The following is a 14,367-nucleotide window of genomic DNA, read 5'->3' as shown; positions in this document are numbered from 1 at the left end:
AACTGATTGTCAGAATCTGGGAATCTGAACAGCTACCGGAGGAGTGGAAGGAAGGGGTTATATGACCCATCTACAAGTAAGGCGACAAGCTGGAGTGTGGAAACTTTTGAGCGATCGCCATGTTTAATGCCGTCTACAAAATGATATCCCAGATTATCTTCCGTCGTCTGTCACCATTAGTGAATAAGTTCGTGGAAAGTTATCAAGCCGGCTTCGTTGACGTCCGCTCGACAGCGGACCAGATCTTAACTGTACGGCAGATCTCTCAAAATTGCCGTGAATACCAGGTCCTAACGCACCATCTATTCGTTAATTTCAAGGCGGCATACTACAGTATAGACCGCGTAGAGCTATGGAAAATTATGGACAAGAACAGCTTCCCCGGGGAGCTTACCAGACTGATCAGTGCAACGGTGGATGGTGTGCAAAACTGTGTGATGATTTCGGGCGAACACTCCAGTTAGTTCGTTCGAATCGCGCTGGGGACTAAGACAAGGTGATAGACACCTTCTAGCGCCTGTTGTTCAACATTGCGCTAGAAGGTGTCATGCAGAAAGCCGGGTGTAACAGCCGAGGTACGATTTTCAACAGATCCAGTCAGTTTATTTGTTTCGCGGATGACATGGACATTGTTGGCCGAACGTTTACAAATGTGGCAGAACTGTACACTCGTCTGAAACGTGAAGCAACAAAAGTTGGACTGGTGGTAAATGCAACGAAGACAAAATACATGCTAATGGGCCCAACCGAGCGCGATAGGGCCCGCCTGGAAAGCAGAGTTACAATAGACAGGGATACCTTCGAGGTGGTCGAAGAATTCGTCTACCTTGGATCCTTGCTAACGGCTGATAACAATGTTAGTCGTTAAATACGAAGGCGCATCATCTGTGGAAGTCAGGCCTACTACGTGCTCCAGAAGAAACTGCGGTCAAAGAAGATTCGCCACCGCACCAAATGTGTCATGTACAAGACGCTTATAAGACCGGTTGTCCTCTACAGCCATGAAACATGGACAATGCTCGAGGAGGACTTGCAAGCACTCGAAGAATTTGAGAGACGGGTTCTTATGACTATCTTTAGCGGTGTGCAAGAAGACGGTGTGTGACGGCGAAGAATAAACGAGCTCGCCCAGCTCTACGGCGAACCCAGTATCCAGAAGGTAGCTAAAGCAGGAATGGTACGATAGGCAGGGCATGTTGCAAGAATGCTGGACAGCAACCCTGCAAAGATGGTGTTCGCTTCCGATCCGGCAGGTACGAGACGGCGTGGAGCGCAGCGAGTGAGATGGGCAGACCAGGTGCAAAACGACTTGGCGAGCGTGGGGCGTATCCGAGGATGGAGAGATGCGGCCTCGAACCGTGTATTGTGGCGTCAAATTATTGATTCAGTGTTATCTGTTTAGATGTAAACTAAATAAATGAAAATGAAATGAACATAGAGGATGAGTTTACGAATCGTTGACATTGATTTTATATGCAGAAGCTTGCTTCATAAGGACTACATGATCGATTGAAAACTAAGACCGTACTCTTGCCCCACTCTACTCTAAAGATGCATTGATAATTGTTGAATTTGCTTGAATAGTAAAAACTACATCACCAGCTAGACCAGCTAGACACCAGCTAGTCCGCTTGTAGTATATAAAGTAGGTTAAACTGCATCAATGCCTCAGGGTCATTTAAATAATTGCATCGGAAAATGAAACTGTGGAACAAATTTTAATCGATAATGCGCCAACTTCACAGCCATTGTCATCCGCCTCTATGGGACAAAAATGAATATAAAATCGATTGGTACAAACATTTTGCGCGTAAAAGTAGCCTTTCATGTTAAAACTGAAATATATTACAAATCTATCTACCCATAAATCTTTTCTCAAATATTGCACCTATCGAAGAACCTTCAGACTAATTACTAATGCACTGCATGTTTACTAATTATATTTACATTACGGTAAATAAACAGCGTGATTAATTTCACCGAGTGCGTCACATACATGTTTGCAGCCGTGTATTTACTTGCGAATGAGAAAAGTAAGCAAATTAATTCACCGAGAGCATAGTGGATTTGAAGCACACATTGGGTGACACATCGTTGAAAGATGCATAGTGACGAATCGTGCTTCAAATCAACAATGTTGAAGATATTGTGAATTGTCAGTCAGTTAGTGTCTTGTAAGCAAGTTCATCCGAGTGCGCAAACAATCGATAAGGTTGCGATCGGGATTGTTAATCAATAATTATTGATCGAAAGTAAAACAAGATTTTTCACTTTAATGCCTCAGACCTCACAGAATCGACTGATGGCTGCCGTTGGTTGATTGAATGAATTTTTTTTATCATATTTGGTTACAAAATAATTCGGGGTTCGTCGCTTGAATTATTCTCGACATTTACGTTGCAGTTATTTGCATGTTCTATGTTCATATAAATTAGAATAATAAGTTATTTCGACAATCCATCTGTTTTTCAGTGGAACATGAGCTTGGGCATGGTAGATAGCGTTACTAAAAATGATCATCATCATTCATCATACAAGCGAAAGAGCATATGGAGACGCATGATGCATTGGTTTATCAGCTCCTTGTGACTATTTTTTTGTGCACAATGCACATTCCATCACATCTGTTAATTAAATAATATGTGCCCAGGTAGAAGTATGATAGCATTTGGATGGCAACGTGTATGAGGTAAAATCTGAACCGAATTTGATGAGGCATTAAAACGGAAATCATGAGAACAAAATGTTAAATTGGCAGATTCTCGGGCATCTTTTGTCCTTTCAATTCTTTCACGGTTGATTTATCTATCTCATATAGTTTTAACTGTTTCACTGATTTGTTATGTATTTAGTGATGGTAATTTTTTTATTAGATGAGCGGGAGTAAAGATGCTGTCATGTACCGTGAGACATAGAAATTCGTACACTATAGCACCTCAGTATATGAAAAAGTCTCCGTGGACGGATTTCGAATCAAATGATCAAAATCCGTATAGCAATTTCATAACTAAATATTCAAATTGAAACAGATTGATTAACTAAACTACCACTGCAAATAATTAAATACGCACCTCGAGAAGCGATGCCTTTGATTTGTATTTTTTTGTAAATTATTTACTTTAAATCCCATTCAATTTATTTATTTATTTATTCAGACTAAGGCCGAAGTGACCTATGCGGTATATAAGAGTCTTCTCCATTCGGCTCGGTCCATGGCTACACGTCGCCAACCACGCAGCCTACGGAGGGTCCGCAAGTCATCTTCCACCTGATCGATCCAACTTGCCCGCTGCGCACCTCGCCTTCTTGTGCCCGTCGGATCGTTGTCGAGAACCATTTTCACCGGGTTACTGTCCGACATTCTGGCTACGTGCCCGGCCCACCGCAGTCGTCTGATTTTCACGGTGTGAACGATGGATGGTTCTCCCAACAGCTGATGCAACTCGTGGTTCATTCGCCTCCTCCACGTACCGTCCGCCATCTGCACCCCACCATAGATGGTACGCAGCACTTTCCTTCCGAAAACACCAAGTTCGCGTTGGTCCTCCACGAGCATCGTCCAGGTCTCGTGTCCGTAGAGGACTACCGGTCTAATGAGTGTTTTGTAGATTGTCAGTTTGGTACGGCGGCGAACTATATTCGATCGGAGCGTCTTGCGGAGTCCAAAGTACGTACGATTTCCAACCACTATGCGTCTCCGAATTTCTCTGCTGGTGTCATTTTCGGCAGTCACCAGTGAGCCCGAGTACCAAATTCTTCTACCACCTCGATTTCGTCACCACCGATGCAAACTCGCGGTGGGTGGCTCACATTATCTTCTCTTGAACCTCTTCCTATCATGTACTTCGTCTTCGACGTGTTGATGACTAGTCCGATCCGCTTAGCTTCCCTCTTCAGTCTGATGTAGGCTTCCTCCATCTTCTCAAAGTTACGTGCCATAATATCTATGTCGTCGGCGAACCCAAATAGCTGGACGGACTTATTGTACTTATTGTATTGACACGAAAGACCATCATCTTGCCGTTACCCTCTGCGGGTTCCGAAGGGACTCGAGAATGCTCCTGAAACTCGAACTACGCACATCACCCGATCCATCGTCGCTTTGATCAACCGTGTCAGTTTATCCGGAAAACCGTGTTCGTGCATTAGCTGCCATAGCTGGTCTCGATCGATTGTATCATATGCGGCCTTGAAGTCGATGAATAGATGATGTGTGGGCACGTTGTATTCGCGGCATTTCTGCAGTACTTGGCGAATGGCGAACACCTGGTCCGTGGTGGAGCGTTCGCCCATAAAACCCGCCTGGTACTGCCCCACGAACTCCCCTGCAGTTGGTGCTAGTCGACGGCATAAAATTTGGGAGAGTACCTTGTAGGCGGCGTTCAGCAATGTGATTGCGCGGTAGTTGCTACAATCCAGCTTATCGCCCTTTTGTAGATGGGACACACGACACCTTCCATCCACTCCTGCGGCAAAACTTTCTCCTCCCAAATTTTGGTAATCACCCAGTGCAGCGCTCTAGCCAGTGCCTCATCACCGTGTTTAAATAGCTCTCCTGGTAGTTGATCAACCCCAGGGGCTTTGTTGTTCTTCAGCCGGTCAATCTCCTCCTGGATTTCCTGGGGATTCGGAGCCGGTAAGATTAGGTCCTGCGCGCGTTCTCCCAGGTCCATCACCATACCGCCATCTTCGTCTGCCACATCGCCATTCAGGTGTTCTTCGTAGTGCTGCCGCCACCTTTGGATCACCTCACGCTCGTTCGTAAGAAGGTTCCCGTTTATGTCCTTACACATATCAGGCTGTGGCACGTGGCCCTTACGTGAACGGTTTAACTTCTCATAGAACTTTTGTGTGTTATTAGCGCGGTACAGTTGCTCCGTCTCTTCACGGTCTCGATCTTCCTGCTGGCGCTTTTTCCTCCGGAAAATCGAGTTTTGTCTGTTCCGCGCCTGTTTATATCGTGCCTCGTTCGCCCTCGTGCGGTGTTGCAGCAATCTCGCCCATGCTGCATTCTTCTCTTCCACTAACTGCTCACATTCGCCGTCATACCAGTCGTTTCTCTGATCCGGGGGCACCGTGCCAAGTGCAGCGGTTACCAATGGCGGATCGAATATCTCTCCAGCCATCTTCAAGAGACGCTGCGCCTAGCTGCTCTTCCGTTGGGAGTGCCACTTCCAGCTGCTGCGCGTATTCTTGGGCTAGTCTACCATCTTGTAGCCGCCCAATGTTAAGCCGCGGCGTCTGACTTCGACGCGTGTTGTACACCGTCGAGAGTTTTGAGCGCAGGCATACTGCAACGAGGTAGTGGTCGGATTCATTATTCGCACTGCGGTAAGTGCGGACGTTCGTGATGTCGGAGAAGAATCTACCGTCGCTTAGAACGTGGTCGATTTGGTTTTCCGTTTCTTGGTTAGGTGATCTCCATGTGGCCTTGTGGATATTTTTGCGGGGAAAGAAGGTGCTTCGGACTACCATTCTGCGTGAGGCTGCGAAGTTTATGCATCGTTGGCCGTTGTCATTCGATACGGTGTGCAGACTATCCGGTCCGATGACCGGTCTAAACATTTCCTCCCTTCCTACCTGTGCGTTCATGTCACCGATGCCGGTTTTGACGTCCCGCAGTGGGCATCCATCGTATGTCTGCTCCAGCTGTGCGTAGAACGCTTCTTTCTCGTCGTTGGGTCTCCCTTCGCGTGGCCAGTGCACGTTGATGATGCTATAGTTGAAGAAACGGCCTTTAATCCTCAGCTTGCACATTCTTGCGTTGATTGGCTGCCACTCCATCACGCGTTGGCGCATCTTACCCAGCACTATGAAGCCGGTTCCCAGCTCGTTGGTGGTGCCACAGCTTTGGTAGAAGGTAGCCGCTCGATGCTCGCTTTTCCACACTTTCTGTCCTGTCCAGCAAATCTCCTGCAGCGCCACGACGTCGAAGTTGCGGGGATGTAATTCATCGTAGATCATCATGGGCATAACAATTGTATCGGGATAGGGTAATAGAATAATTAGGCTATCCACCACTAGAAGGCGCGAATATCATAAAACAGCAGAATATGGCTGCGATCTGTAGCTTCTGATTTGAATCAATCTTACTCAAGACGGAAAGGTTGATCAATCGAACTAAAACATAATATATTTCGTCTAATCTTGTAACCTAGTTACACCATGTTCCAAGCTTCCAATCGTGATCCTGTATTTGTCGCCTAGGTCTTTGCCGATTATATCGAGTCGCATTATCTCTTATATTGTTCGTAATGATTGGTTTTCTAGGCGGCTTATTGGGCCTGCGCAAACCTCCTGTCTCGTCGGAGGACCGTCGTGTCAGGGCTGTTTAGCGTCCCACCTAACACCAGGACTTGGGCTTGTGCGCTTTGAGCGGCACACGGTCGCTTTGGTGGGGCCTACTTGCGGATACATGCAGCTTTTTATAGAGGTTTAACAGGGCCCACTGTCAAACCCCACCACATCCCATTCAATTTATTGATATCTTTTAAGGGGTCGTACACTTATTACGTAAGCAATTTTTCTGGGTGTTTCGACCCCCCTCCCCCCTTGTTAGATTTTTTTCATACACATGATTTTTTATTTATAGGGAGCGTAAGATATTGACCTCCCCCCTCCCCCCATAAGTGCTTACGTAATATGTGTACGGCCCCTAAGGTGCTGTACGGATTTCGGTCTTCCACGGTAAAATATTGTAAATCACTATTAACAAATTTGTGTTAAATTTACAGCTTCAAAAATATTTTATAACTTTAACTAGCTGACCCGGCGAATTTTTTTATACAATTTTTTGCGTCCACAATTTATTTAAAAATCAAATCGGTTCTTCTCTGATGTTTTTACAAATTTGTTTTATGTATATAGAAGATGTCAAAAATTTTAAATTTCCATGCGAATTTTACAAAAAACTATTTCATCGAAAATATTGAGTTTTAATTTTCAAAGCATTCCAATTTCATCATAGCATTTTTCCTCGTAAAAAGAAGATGAAAACAAATATATCAGCAAAAATTGGGTTGTCTATTTTTGAGTAATGCGCGGCCGTACAAATGCCAACTTATTTTATTATATATATAGATATAGTCCTAAGAACTCATAAGTATTATTTAAAAATTTGATTTGTCCGAAGTTCTGCAGTTCAGATCAATTGATGTTCCAGGTTAACTAGGCTTGGAATCAAATTGATAACATAAAAGCAAAAAAAAAGAAGAAACATTCAATTTACGTGGGCTTCTTGGCCGTACGGTTAGCGACGTCAATCATCTAGACGTATGTGCTATGGAGTGTGGGTTCGATTCCCGTCCCGGTAAGGAGGAAACTTTTCGTGATCGAAAAATTCTCCACTGGTCCTCTGGGCTTTATGTTTCCTGTCCGTTGTCTAATGCTAGGTGTTAAGTGTTCAGTCTGTACATCTGGCCGAAAACGGTATTGAACTGCTATGCAACAATTTCTAGGGAATTGTGGGAAACGAGGTTTTGTTTTAAGTCGAAGCAGGAGTCTAAAGACCCTGCTTACGATCTGACATAAATTTTATCGGCTAGTCATTTTTATTCGATCAAATCTGTTAAAATCATTTAGTTATTTAGATTTCAAAACAAATCAAACATTCCCATCATGAGCCTTTGTATTGTAATCGGTGACAAGGAGCCCCTTTTTTTATTTAATCTCTTGAAAATGGATCTGTTTTTGCTTTCGCAGGACGATCACAAAAATTACCAGTACTGCATCGGTGCGGCATACTTCGTAGAATTGATATTAGTGATACTTTTCAAATTACTTATCAATTCATCTTCGAAGAAACTACGAAAAACAACATTTTATAAAGTTTGCTGCATACACTCCTAAAACAATGAAAATTTATTGTAAAAATGTTACCATATCCAACTATTTTTTTAACTGAATTCACAAGTAAAAAAAAATTTCTAGTTTCAAACTGCAAAGTTATCAAATAAAAATCAATAATTGATATTAAAAATATAATTGATTATTAATGGAGGAGAATGCTCCCGAGCGCAATATTCATCCGCAGAGTAGAGTCATAATTAGCTTCCATGTCATTCAGAATACATATATGAGTTTTTATCTCAATTATTTTAAGGCGCAAGTAACAAACATCCGTACATACATATATGAATTAATAGTCCCGAAAGCTGCAACAATGCATTTAAATCCCAATCGGGTACAAGATGAGTGCATGCAGAGATTCCAGTTCGTAATTTTTATGATTCAATCCTGCTGCATTTCTGTACGGGACAGCCACTGAGCTTATTAAAGTTTTGCACTGAAAATGCACCCGCGTTTATCTCCATCATCTATGGATGAAGTGAGCCAACCTGAACGTGAGAGACTTGATTGGACCCTCAGGCGGCAACATGTCAGGAAAATAGATACATAAATAACGATTGTGATTAATTACTGACTGACTGGATTTGCGGATTAATCCATGGTTATGGGGCATTTCATCGATGTATTTTCCATAGTTAAAGGTTTAAATTTAGTACACAAACTGCTGCCGAAACGAAACCAATCATGGATTAAATCTATTTATGACTAACAATGAAAACTATTTATTTCATGTTGTATCCTTTTGTAAACAAAAATTTACATGTAATCAGTTTTAATGGGAAGAGGAATGAAATGAAATCCAAAATTCAATCAGGAAGGTTCTTCAGTTAGCCTTGGATTGCCAATCCGGAGATAGCGAGTTCGATTCTTAGACTGGTCTAGGATGTTTTCAGGTGGGAAACATTCTCGACTCTCTAGGCATAGTATTTCCATTATACTTGCAACACCAGGATACAAACTCATGCACTGATGCATTTTTACCCAAAATAAAAATTATTTTTTTATAACTATTAAAAACGAACGAGTTAAACTTTGGTGCAAACACGATTTGTTGAAGTGTAAAATAGCAACAAAAAGAATGGCTGCTGAGAATGAGAGTTCCACAATTCAAGTGACTCAAACAATGTTCCTATCCTGGCTACAAATGCGCGTTCTTCCGTTGCAACAACGGCGAAGATAACGATGGCGGCAATGATGAGAATGACGGCACTTGACACTGCGATACCGTCACGAAAACTGCTATATTTTTTATTTGCTCTCCAACAGAATGTTTCTTTCTGTTGCTGCTGCTGTCTCTACACCTTGAAACAGAATCCGAAACAGTTCTAACTATAGGTTTCCTACGCTATAGTTCAGTGTCCCTTTTCTGGTGCTGGCTCTTTTCATGGTTCTTTCAGCAGGCAAGATTCTTTTTAAAAGCCCCAAACAAATGTCATATCTAGCAACAGACAATAGCTATTGGGATATTATTGAAAAATGCTTGGGAAAAAGAAAAAGACTATTTGGAAACGTTTCACTATACTTGACGCTGACGTCTGAAACTGACCAAAAAGATCTCGTATGCAAGCAAAGAATGTGAGTCAAAGTCAATTCCGTTTTCAAGGGAAAATGGTACAACTCATAGAATCACTAGTAAAGATGCTTATAGTATATTTATGAGCTCATATTTTCAATATAAACCAGTTATTCGAAAAAAAAAAGAATTTAAATACGTTACAGGGTTAATTCCCCTGGACTTTATCTCATGTCTCCTTTGTTGATCCTATCAAAAACAAAACATTATCAACAAATAAAACATTTTTTTCTAATTTTTGTGATTTTTTCAGCCTTGAGCACGTTACCAAAAAGAAGCGAAAAGATTTGAGCTGTTTTTTTCGCGAGGCGGAAATGGGAACAGCAATAAGGAAATAAGGTAATAAACATATACACTTCGCTTACGAGTCGCTTTTCACGCGGGTCATTTTTTACTATTTTCACAAGTCTTAAAATAATAAAAATCTACGCGTTTTTTAACGCGGATTTCGGAATTTTCTTGGTTTTATTTTAAGGGAAGAGGCCCCAAAACGCCCCCCCGGGGCAAAACGACTTTCGGGTATTCACTTATATTTACCATGTTTGAGATAGCCTTAATAAAACTAGACGTGAAATTATGTAGGTTAGGCGAAAAAAGTGTCAAAATAATAGATAGGAATGTAGGAAAAACTGAAATTTTCCACATTTTGATGAAACATTTCGGCGAGGCAAAACGCCCTAGTGGAACTATCCTACAATGTACTCGCGTCTCCACGTACTGTCCATACCAGAATGCTGATATGCCGACGCGTGGTACGTTGTTCTCTAAGGGGCTGTCCACAAACCACGTAGACTAAATTTTCACATTTTCAAACCTCCTCTTCTCTAATAGACTTTCGTAGACTTTTCCGAAACCCCTCCTCCCACCCCCTTGAAGTCTACGTAGACTTTTCAAATTTTACAAAATATCATATGGGATGGACAATCAAAATCGAAATCAAATTTAATCCTCTGTTCACAGCTCCTGAAACCAAATCATAAAGTAAATTAATTTAATTTCTGTTGGATGTGACTCCTCCTAGAGGTGTGCACACTTTTGCATCGGCGCGCCACTGCTTAAAATCTGTCACGCATCTGACCTATAAATCTCCACGCCGGTTCAAATATGTAGAAAAGTGAATAGTTTGTAAGCCTCTCGGCTGCTCGGACGGAATTGTAGGTAGGAACTTGTTGAGCACAGGGTCGTTAATGTAAATAGCACCGTTATTCTCAATACAACACCCTTCACTTACCTTAAAGCAGGAGCAATTAAGCGGAAAACCTTGCGGAGAAAACAGCCAACCGGTTCTATTGACCAAGGTGGACTACAAAACGATCGAGGTAAAGGTATCTTCAATGTGGACTACCAAGACCAAGGCTTGAATACCCCTTTCAGGTACGGTAACGAATCAAGCAAAGGAGCAATTCATACAGCATCAGGGAGTGCGTCTTCTAAATGACCTGACCACCAAAATTTGCTTACATAATTAACATTTTATTCGCCCTTATGGCATTTTAGAGAGAGAGACAAATCAGTGGTGTACTTGCGCGTGTTGGCGTTGCTGAGGATGACGAAGGCTACGATGGTAGTGGCATTGGTGGCTGGCATATCGGCGATTACTGGCGGTGGAGGACGTTGTCGGACTGGCTTGGAGGTTCGTAATTGTTGCGACTGTGGCACTACGGTGGCCGCCGAGCTGGTGTTTTATCGTTGGGGTGTCGGACTGTGTGGGCCAGCGGTCGGGAGGACACGATGGTGGTCAGGGAACGGCGATGGTCCAACGTTCATCCAGCGAATTGTCGACTCCGCCTGCAGTTTTGCACGATGACAGCCAGCGATCGCTGGTGATCTTATGGAATTCCGGTCGGAGGTGCGGGACCACACCCTGCGTGGCGCGACGGCAGCCAGCAAACGAAAGTTCTCGTCGGCTTGTCTACGTGGGCCTGCTACGAGGCGCGATGGCGGCGGGTGACGATGGAGAAGCTTGGCCTGCTACCCGAGTGGTGCGATGGCGGAAAAGCGTCGGTCTGGAGGTGGCCTGCTACCCGATTGGCGCGATGGCGGATCGTGACGAAGCGGTAATGCGTCGGTCTTGGGTCTTGTGACGACTGTGGCCAAACGTCGGAATGGGGTGGCCTGACGAGCTTCTCTATGGTCCTTAGCAAGGCTTACCGATGTCACTGCGGAGTAGAAATAACTTCGGGGCCAGTCCCGAAGCCACAAAAGAAAAGAAAAGGCCCGGAAGCAGACACGGGCCTGTTCCGTAGCCGTTAGTACACCGGATTTGTCTCTCTATGCGCGTACAATACCACTTTCACCACACAATACCTTGCTTATAGAACAATAAATTACCTTTTCTTCTTATTTCTATTTCACCTATTGAAGGTGGCTTGGTTTTTTTTTGAATGGCAAAACTATAAGGCTGTTTCACAAAAGAGTTAATTTAGTTGTATAACTTCAAACATTTTTCTTACGAACCGTGGATAGGATAATTTAACTGCACTTTCACTATCTAATGAAGAAGAACACCCCCTAACTTTATATGAATCACATGCAAATAATAGTTTTGATAAATTACTTTTTACTTTTTCACTGATACGGCGCGCACTACGACTTTCTTGGCAGTCCGTATCACAAGAAGTACCAAAAGACCTCGACGAGGTGGTTTTATGATTTTTTCTTATCCTTTAGCTACTTTATTTCTCACTCTCACGAAGAATCGAAATATCTCTCGGTCCTTCGTGACAGTTGGCATCACTTCCGCGCAACCCTGCGCAACCCATTCACACGGCCAACACCGTTACGGGTTGTTGTCCAGACTCAAACCGCGGAAAGTACAGTGAGGGTGGGAATGAATGAAACGAATGCTGTATTTATTTTTAACGTTAGTGCCGAATCTTTTCATTTTAGACAGCTGGGATCGCCACCAGTAAGGCTGTCCTACTATCATTAGGGACGGACTGGGCGTTAGGATCTTACTGGCGTGGGTGACAAGACATGGGGATGCTTGTGGAGGAGCCAACAAGCCACAAAATTTGGACCAACGGTTACAAGTTTTCAGAGTTTCGAAAAATTTCGAGTTGAAATTCCGAGAATGTCAAGTCTACATTCCAATAAATTTTTCGTGGAAATTTTCGAAGAAGATCCCGATTGATAATCTTTAAAGCTTCCCGATAATATTTCAAAGAACTTTCCGTGAAAATTCCGATGCTTTTCTTGCAAATTCCTTGCAATATCTTATTGAATAACCATCCGTTGAAATCCTAAAGATTTCCTTCTAAATTCCAAAGCTATTCCCGCTAATATTCCGAGTAAATTTCCGTGAAATCTTAGAATTGTTTCTCGAGGTAATTTTAGGTTTAAATGGTCATTTCGAAATATTTCCCGTGGAATTTAAGAAAGGTTTCATACGTTTTTTCAAATTTGAAACACTTTCCAGAGACAATAAAAAAAATTCTATAGACATTCCAAAGACTTTTCCGAATTATTTGCGGTGGAAATTATAGAGTATTTTCAGTTGTAATTTTGGTGAATTTTTCGTAAAAATCGAATAATTTTCAATGGGAATACAAAGGCTTTCTTACAAAAATTGCAAATTTTTTTTTTGCGGAGACTCAAAGAGTTTTTGGGAGGATATTCAAATTATTTCTCGTGGAAAATTTTAATAGTTTCTTTAGAAATTTAGAAGATTTTCCATCGATTATTCCAAAGAACTCGTATTAGTACTTCCAAAGAAATTGCCATGAAATATACGAAGATTTCCCATGGACATTTCGAAGAATTTCGCTTATCTATCCTAGGAATTTCTCATTACGAAACATTTCCTGGGGACTTCCCAGGAAATTTCCAGTGAAGAGTTTCTTGCGGAAATTTCGGGGACTTCCCCGTTGAAGCGCGACATTATTTTTCGTGAAAATTCTAAAGAAGTTCCCGGCGAAAATCAAAAGATATTCTAGTAGAATCTGCAATAAAATCCAAGTGGAAATTTTGAAATTTTTTCGAAAGTTTTTATAGAATACTTCGGAAAATTTTCCATAGTTCAGACTATTCTTCTTCTTCTTATTGGCATTACATCCCACACTGGGACAGAGCTGCCTCGCGACATTAAGCACTTCCACAGTTATTAACTGCGAGGTTTATAAGCCTAGTTACCATTTTGCATTCGTATATCATGAGGCTTGCACGATGATACTTTTATGCCCAGGGGAGTCGAGACAATTTCCAATCCGAAAATTGCCTAGACCGGCACCGGGAATCGAACCCAGCCACCCTCAGCATGGTCTTGCTTTGTAGCCGCGCGACTTACCACACGGCTAAGGAGGGCCCCAGTTCAGTCTATTACATCAGTGAAATTCATTACATTTTTCTAGAGAAATTCAAGAGATTATTTCGATAAAGTCGTGCAAAAAAATCTGGTAAAATCCTAATATAAATCAAACAATAGTGAATTTTGCACAATACTGTTGTATAAATGTTTTTTCCAAAAAATTAAAAAAGTCTACGTAGACTTTTGGTATACCCCCCCATCCCCCTTCGTAGACTAACGTAGGGGGCGGCAGGGACCATGTCCAAGGGCTTGACGACCCCTCCCCAGCTGTCTGTGAGTCAGGGAGAACTGCCTAGGGCGTGGTGGGATTTAGCAGTGGGCTCTGCTAAAATCCCTCCCAAAAAACCACAAGTGCCCGTAATCAGACTCTATCAAAGCGACTGTGTGCCGCTTCAAAAGCACAAGCCCAGGGAGTGCTACTGGCACATCAGGGTTGATACCAGTAATACCCTGATTATGGCATACTGGTTGCGTGTATTGGTCTTGTATTTGGATATTGTTATATTGTGAAGCGAGGGCTGGCAGTCTGACATTCTACTCTCTTAGTAGGGCCGGGTGACACCGACTCGAAACGGCGAGTGGGCTAATGGCAGCGATCATAGCGAACCCGAACATGTTCAGGCTAGCTATGCAGAAATGC

The 14,367-nt window shown here is 42.7% G+C and overlaps 1 long non-coding RNA gene across 1 annotated transcript; it reads right to left on the bottom strand.

Annotated features, from left to right (window-relative positions):
• Positions 1-10,721: 10,721 nt before the first annotated feature.
• LOC134225306 (uncharacterized) lies at positions 10,722-12,042 on the bottom strand. Its single transcript, XR_009983216.1, has 3 exons — positions 11,879-12,042; positions 11,753-11,822; positions 10,722-11,656 (listed from the first exon to the last, which is right to left on the bottom strand). It is a non-coding gene; the product is annotated as an uncharacterized LOC134225306 (long non-coding RNA).
• Between the last annotated feature and the right edge of the window lie 2,325 nt (positions 12,043-14,367).

Source organism: Armigeres subalbatus, chromosome 3 (genome assembly GCF_024139115.2).
Source record: "Armigeres subalbatus isolate Guangzhou_Male chromosome 3, GZ_Asu_2, whole genome shotgun sequence".
In the NCBI taxonomy this organism is placed as follows: domain Eukaryota; kingdom Metazoa; phylum Arthropoda; class Insecta; order Diptera; family Culicidae; genus Armigeres; species Armigeres subalbatus.
Note: the sequence above shows the minus strand (reverse complement) of the source record. Positions and strands in the feature narration are given on the sequence as shown.